General features: G+C 43.8%; 1 protein-coding gene across 1 annotated transcript in view; it reads right to left on the bottom strand.

Annotated features, from left to right (window-relative positions):
- Positions 1-2,759: 2,759 nt before the first annotated feature.
- AMOTL1 (angiomotin like 1) overlaps positions 2,760-7,215 on the bottom strand; it is a 164,162-nt gene continuing 159,706 nt past the window's right edge. The window contains exon 16 of the transcript XR_008889487.1: positions 2,760-3,091. The gene's annotated coding sequence lies outside the window, so the exon portion shown is untranslated. The remainder of the gene's footprint in view (positions 3,092-7,215) is intronic.

The raw sequence follows: 7,215 nt of genomic DNA, 5'->3' as shown, positions 1-7,215 counted from the left end.
CCTGGTCCTTAAGGGGTTAACCTAAATTCTGATCTGCCTCCAGTAACCTATATTCTCACCTGTATCTGTTTGTCAGTACTCTGTATATCTGTCATTTTATCTTCCTTGTTCCCTGTATGTCAGACCCTTGGTTAACCCTTCATGTCCTGACCTTTTTCCCTTTCACTGTTTTGTTTGTTATTTTGACTTCTGAGACTCTTGCACTTTAGTTCAGCACAGGGAACGTCACCCAGTTGAAACTCCACTACCTAGACGGATTGTCAAGTAGTCAGGGACATTCAGCTGTCCGGGCATGCTAGGAGTTGTAGTTTTTCAACAGCTGGAGGCACCCTGGTTGGAGAACATTGATCTAGGAGTAAGAAAGTGACAACCTCCTATAAAGTGGGCCATACACATTCTATGTGTATGTTGACCTCCTGATTGTTCCCACAATGTTCAAATTCGGGCAGTCTGCCAGAGGAGTCTTGCATTAGTTTACTCTCCCCTCTCTCAATTGAAATAACATGCTTGCTCAGCTGAGTCAGGCATGCATGTGTATGATGCTTTCAGGAAAGATAGCTGTTGTCCAAATGAACATTATTGTATTATTGGTGTTGGAACCACAAAGCGATCTCAGAACATTTCCCTTCTGAAGCCCCTCGGCTTGTCATTGATAGTTTTTGTTTTAACTGAGGTAAAACAACATTTTAAGCGTCCCAGGCGCAGCCAAGCCAGCTGGCCATTTCGCAGAAATTCTATCCCTCACGTGTCTAGTGTACACTTCCTCTTATCTTTCACACTGACAGATGTCCTAATCCTTATGCCTCGCCTGGCACCACAGCCATTCAGACCTGCCAAAAGCCTCATTTATAGCAAGGAAACCTTGTGCATCCCTTGTGTATACAGGGAGATTTATCAAAACCTGCCCAGAGGAAAAGTTGACCAGTTGCCCATAGCAACCAATCAGATCGCTTCTTTACATTTTTGAATAGGCCTCTGGAAAGTAATCTGATTGGTTGCTATGGGCAACTGGTCAACTTTTCCTCTGCACAGTTTGTGATAAATCTCCCCAATAGTCTCTACCTATACACATGTACTATAGTCACTTTGGACCAATGGGCCCTTCATGGAGCTGCTTGGGGGGGGATGTCAGGAGTTACAAAGGATGTCCGGGCATTCTGGGAGTTATTGTTTTGCAACAGCAGTAGGCACCCCAGTTAGGAAACACTGGGTTAAAATCTTCTCTCAGTTCAGTCATGTCCCTCTTGACTGTCCTGTATACAACTATGATACAACTGTCTGCAGCAGGAGCCTCCCCCCTGTTCTGTCTGCAGCAGGAGCCTCCTCCTTTTCTGTCTATAGCAAGATCCTACCCCCTGTTCTGTCTGCAGCAGGAGCCCCCCCCCTGTTCTGTCTGCAGCAGGAGCTTCCCCCTTTTCTTTCTGCAGCAGGAGCCTACCCCTGTTGTGTCTGTAGCAGAAGCCTCCCCCTGCTGTGTCTGTAGCAAGATCACCCCCCCTGTTATGTCTATAGTTAGATCCTCCCCCCTGTTCTGTCTGCAGCAGGAGCTTCCCCCCCTGTTCTGTCTGCAGCAGGAGCCTCCCCCTGTTCTGTCTGCAGCAGGAGCTTCCTCCCCTGTTCTGTCTGCAGCAGGAGCCTCTCCCTGTTCTGTCTGCAGCAGGAGCCTCCCTCCTGTTCTACATGCAGAAGGAGCTTCCCCCTGTTCTGTCTATAGTTAGATCCTCCCCCCTTTTCTGTCTGCAGCAGGAGCTTTCTCCCCTGTTCTGTCTGCAGCAGGAGCCTCCCTCCTGTTCTACCTGCAGAAGGAGCTTCCCCCTGTTCTGTCTTTAGTTAGATCCTCCCCCCTGTTCTTTCTGCAGCAGGAGCTTCCCACCCTGTTCTGTCTGCAGCAGGAGCCTCCCCCTGTTCTGTCTGCAGTGGGAGCCTCCCCCCATGTTCAGTCTGCAGTAGGACAAAAAGATGTAGCACAAACCCTGCATATCATCTGTTCCTCAGCAGATAAAGGAACAGATCATCAGGTTAACGCCTGTGTTATACTAAGGCTGGGTTCACATCACAATTTGACCTTCCAATGCACAGATACGATTTCGGAAGCTCAAATTTTTGACAAGGACTGAAAATCGTGGCAGACCTCGATTTTCAGTCCTTGTCAAAAATGGGATCCCCTGAGAAAATGACCAGATCGTAGTCACTAGCTGAGTGCGATCGGGTCTGTAGCCCCATATAAGATAATGGCTCCATACCAGATACGATTTCAGGCGATTTGAGCTTCCGAAATCGTATCTGTGCATTGGAAGGTCAAATCGTGATCCCAGCCTTAGAAAACGCAAAAAAATCCTGCAGACTGAAAGTGAACCTGCCATCACCTTCGTGTTTCCTGTAGCCAAGAGTCATCAGAGTGGTCCCTGGTGGCTTCTCCCTGCCCTGCCAAGTTTGACTGATAGATCATTTGCTATACCCATAGTGGAAGACATGAATCAAGGCTGGTGGGGCAGGAAGAAGCCACCGGGAACCACCCTGATGACTCTTTGTTTGGACAGTATAAAAGTGATGACTGGTTCCCTGTGACGTTGTGACCAAATGGTGGCAGATACATTGACAGACAAGGTTGTTCACACGCAGCTAATCGGCAGCTGTTCATTCCCACCGGAGATATTGCCTGGACTTCCTGCTGTGAGAGAGGCAGAGAGAGCTGCTCCATTCCCTTATAAGAAACACCATGAACATGAATATTTTGTTTAAATAAGAATTTTATTTTATTTTTATTTTTTTACAAAAAAGAAAAAGCTTTTATTATAAAAATATATTCCAAGAAAAGACAAGGGGAAGAGAATGTGCACATTAAGTAGAAGCTTCAAGCTGCTGAGCAATTTACACAGAAGAAAATACCGCAGAGATGACCCCACAACTACAGGCAGCAGAGAACGATTGCCTATCACAAGAGGGTCACGTGCACTAGAAGGATTCATATCTCTAGTATACACTTCAGCCATAGGTTTGACATCAGAGAATGACTGACCGGATCGGACCTCTCCATCCACGCATGGAAGCGGCACCGCACGCTTGTAGAATCTTTGAAGACTCTTTATAGCTAATAAGCAAGATGAGAGAATTTATTCAGAGATTGATTACAATTCATGGAACCAGGATACATTAGGTTAATTGAGTTGGTCTGTTTGTAGTTACATAAAGAAGCACTCTGGGTTTAGTTTTTTGCCCATATCGTGCACATTAGCTGTGACTTGTCATACAGTACTATCTGTTTTATTTCCATTACAGTAATTGGGTCATGTGATCACCAAACTGACTCTCCAAGAATCTTCCAGTGTTCAATAGTCAGACCAGGATGTCAGTTCTGGGTCTGACTTCCAGTAAACTACAAGATGACATCATCACCTACCAGATCCCTCCTGCAAGATCTCAGATCCCTACCCTTCCAGCTTCATCTACTATCTCTATTTGATCAGGATATACAGTATTTATACACCCCCCTCCTGCTCTACCTGTATACTGCTGCTATCTCCAAGTGATCAGGACATATAGTAGTTATACACCCCGCCTTTAGCTCTATCTGTATACTGCGTCTTTCTCTATAGGATCAGGATATAGAGTAGTTATACACCTCCCCTCACCTCTATCTTTATACTGCTGCTACTATCTCTACTCAGGATAGTCAGGATATACAGTAGCATTGCAGATAAGATGTCTGATCATGGGGCAGCAACGGCTTCCGGAACACAGAAGCTTGGACCTTACGTGTTTGTGACGTCATGCCACGCCCACTGCATTCATGTCTATGGGAGGGGGCGTGGAGGCTGTAGTCGCCAGTCTTTCGGCACAGAGCGGCATTCGCTCTGTGCACTGGATGACTGGGGTGCCGAATCGGTGATCACGGGGGTCCCCAGAGCCTTCAGCTGTCCGGGCATGATGGGAGTTGTAGTTTTCCAACAGGCGGAGGCACCCTGGTTGGGAAACAGCGCCTTAAAGCCTTGTTCACATCTCTTGCGATGAATATATTTTGGTATATGTCAAAAATACCTGCCTAGTCTGCATTATACTTGTCAGTCGGCCTTATGGTGTACACCACATTAGCCTTAGGCTCCAATCACACGGCGAAATTTCTGTGTATTCAAGCTGCCAGTGGATATTTAGCAGTTTTTCGGATTTATGCAGAATTACTTGCACTCAGAGTCCTATTGACTTCAGACCCGCGGAAAGAATTGACATGTTCATTCTTGTAGCGCAAAATCTGCAGTGTGAATGGGATAGCGGACCACAATTTTAAGTTGAAGTAGCAGAATTTCCGAGCTGAATTCCGCACAAAAAATTCTGCAATGTGAACACATCTTTATACAGACACTACCCCCTCACACTTGGCTATGACTGCTATGTATATTGAATTTCACACAGGCCCGGATGAGAGTATTTACTATGAGATGATGAGAGTCATACTTCTACAGGTCCCTGTACACTACAAGCACCTAAGGGATTACAAATCAAACCCATAGTAGTTTAAATAGATAACAAGAATTTATTATGGAAAATTATATTGCCGCCAGTACGGATAAGATAGATATATAGAAATGTATATTGTGCACAAGGATATTCTGCCTCCTTACAAAGCACCTTAAGATGGTGTCAATGATCTTATACAACAAGTAATTGGACCATAATGTAGGTGCCCGGGAACCTTATATATATATATATATATATATATATATAAATATATATATATATATATATTTATAGGATATCACTATATAAACACCTATATTCAAGTCTGTGGGAAACAGCTGCCATTATGATGGGAACAGTTTTGTTCATTAGTGAACATTTGTCTTGTACAATAAAGTTTTGCTGTTGTTTCTCAGTTTTGTGAATTTTGATTCTCTGTCGTTGCCTAGCAACAGGTGGCCACTGCACATTTCATAGATACCTGTTTTCTGATCTTTATAGCAATGTTTTAGTACAGCAAAAATATAATAATAAAAAGCTTCCGGAGCCCGGACCCCAGCAGTGTTGACTTACGGTTCTTGAGGTGTCTGACATTAGGATAAATTATGGGACCCAATGCGAAATCTGAAGCACCACCTACCATGTGCCACGTGTAGTAGAGGAACAAAAAGGGGCTCTTTATGAGCACTACTGTATTGTATTGCACATGGCTACTCCATTTTGTTGATGTGCGACAATGAGACAACGGATTTCAGTGCCAACTTATGCCTTCCTCAGGCCCAATGTGAAAACACCTTCTGGCGTCCTGACTTACTGACGTGCATCTGTGGTGTATTGTATTGTAGTACAAAATATGTCTTCACCAAAACAGATGGGCAAGACTGCTTGATTTTATTGATGTGCGTTTCGGCACCTACTTGCGCCTTCCTCAGGTCCAACATGAAAACACCTCCTGATGTCCTGGCTGGTTGACACATGCATCAGTGGTGCATGTGTTAGCCAGCCAGGATGCCAGAAGTTGGTGCCTAAACACACCGTCTGATTGTCTTACAACAATAAAATCAAGCAGTCTTGTGCATCTGTTTTGGTGAAGATGTCTTTGTACTACAATACTGCAGTGCTTATAAATACCCTATTTTTGTACCTCTTCTTTATTTGCCCAATTATCTGCATCCCAAGGGTAATCCGATTAGGTCTTCTGAGCCGCATACTGTTTCATCTATTTCATCTACGTCTTCCATGGAGTTGTGCGTATTCCCTAGCAAAACTCTTTAAAGGGGTACTCCACCTCTAGACACCCCCAAAGGATAGGGGATAAGATGTCTGATCCTGGGCGTCTTGCCGCTGGGGACCCCCGCAATCTCCCTGCTGCACCCGGCGTTCATTTAGAGCTTTGGATGCAGCGCCAGAGGCTTGTGATGTAACGGCCATGCCCCCTCAATGCAAGTCTATGGGAGGGACTATTCTGCTGGTGGGGTCACTGTGTACATACATTACATTACTTATCCTGTACTGATCCTGAGTTATATCCTGTATTATACTCCAGAGCTGTACTCACTATTCTGCTGGTGGGGTCACTGTGTACATACATTACTTATCCTGTACTGATCCTGAGTTATATCCTATATTAAACTCCAGAGCTGTACTCACTATTCTGCTGGTGTGGTCACTGTGTACATACATTACATTACTTATCCTGTACTGATCCTGAGTTATATCCTGTATTATACCACAGAGCTGTACTCACTATTCTGCTGGTGAGGTCATTGTGTACATACATTACATTACTTATCCTGTACTCATCCTGAGTTATATCCTGTATTATACTCCAGAGCTGTACTCACTGCTCTGCTGGTGAGGTCACTGTGTACATACATTACATTACTTATCCTGTACTGATCTTGAGTTATATCCTGTATTATACTCTAGAGCTGTACTCACTATTCTGCTGGTGAGGTCACTGTGTACATACATTACATTACTTATCCTGTACTGATCCCGAGTTATATCCTGAATTATACTCCAGAGCTGTACTCACTATTCTGCTGGTGAGGTTACTGTGTACATACATTACATTACTTATCCTGTACTGATCCTGAGTTATATCCTGTATTATACTCCAGAGCTGCACTCACTATTCTGCTGTTGAGGTTACTGTGTACACACACCAGAGCAATCACTGGACAGACATTTATCCAGTAAAGAATGCTTGGAGATTCCAGGTCTCACATCTGAAGAATTATGAATTTCACTCTGGAGTATAATAGTACAGAATATGCAATGTAATGTATTCATAGTATTACTCAACTTTGCAGATAGATCAATTTTATGTGTAAGCTGCAACATGGTGCCCTAAGGTGGATATACCCTTTAAGGTTATTACCAAATAAAATTAGTAGTGAACCCGCTCATGATTACCTGCCCATTAACAACCTTATGAAGAAAGAAACACCACATCCCTCAATACCAAAATCTGTATTTAACATTTCAACATGGCGGTCTACTTGTGCTGTTTTCTAGTGGATCCAATTGTGCACCACATTTCACTCTTAAAGGGGTACTCCGGTGGATTTTTTTTTTTATAAATCAACTGGCGCCAGAAAGTTATACAGATTTTTAAATTACTTCTATTTAAAATCTTAAACCTTTCAGTACTTATCAGCTGCTGTATGCTCTACAGGAAGTTTTATTCTTTTCAGATTTATTTTCTGTCTGACCACAGTGCTCTCTGTTAACACCTCTGTCCATGTCAGGAACTGT

This window comes from Hyla sarda, chromosome 2 (genome assembly GCF_029499605.1).
Source record: "Hyla sarda isolate aHylSar1 chromosome 2, aHylSar1.hap1, whole genome shotgun sequence".
Taxonomy (NCBI): Eukaryota; Metazoa; Chordata; class Amphibia; order Anura; family Hylidae; genus Hyla; species Hyla sarda.
Note: the sequence above shows the minus strand (reverse complement) of the source record. Positions and strands in the feature narration are given on the sequence as shown.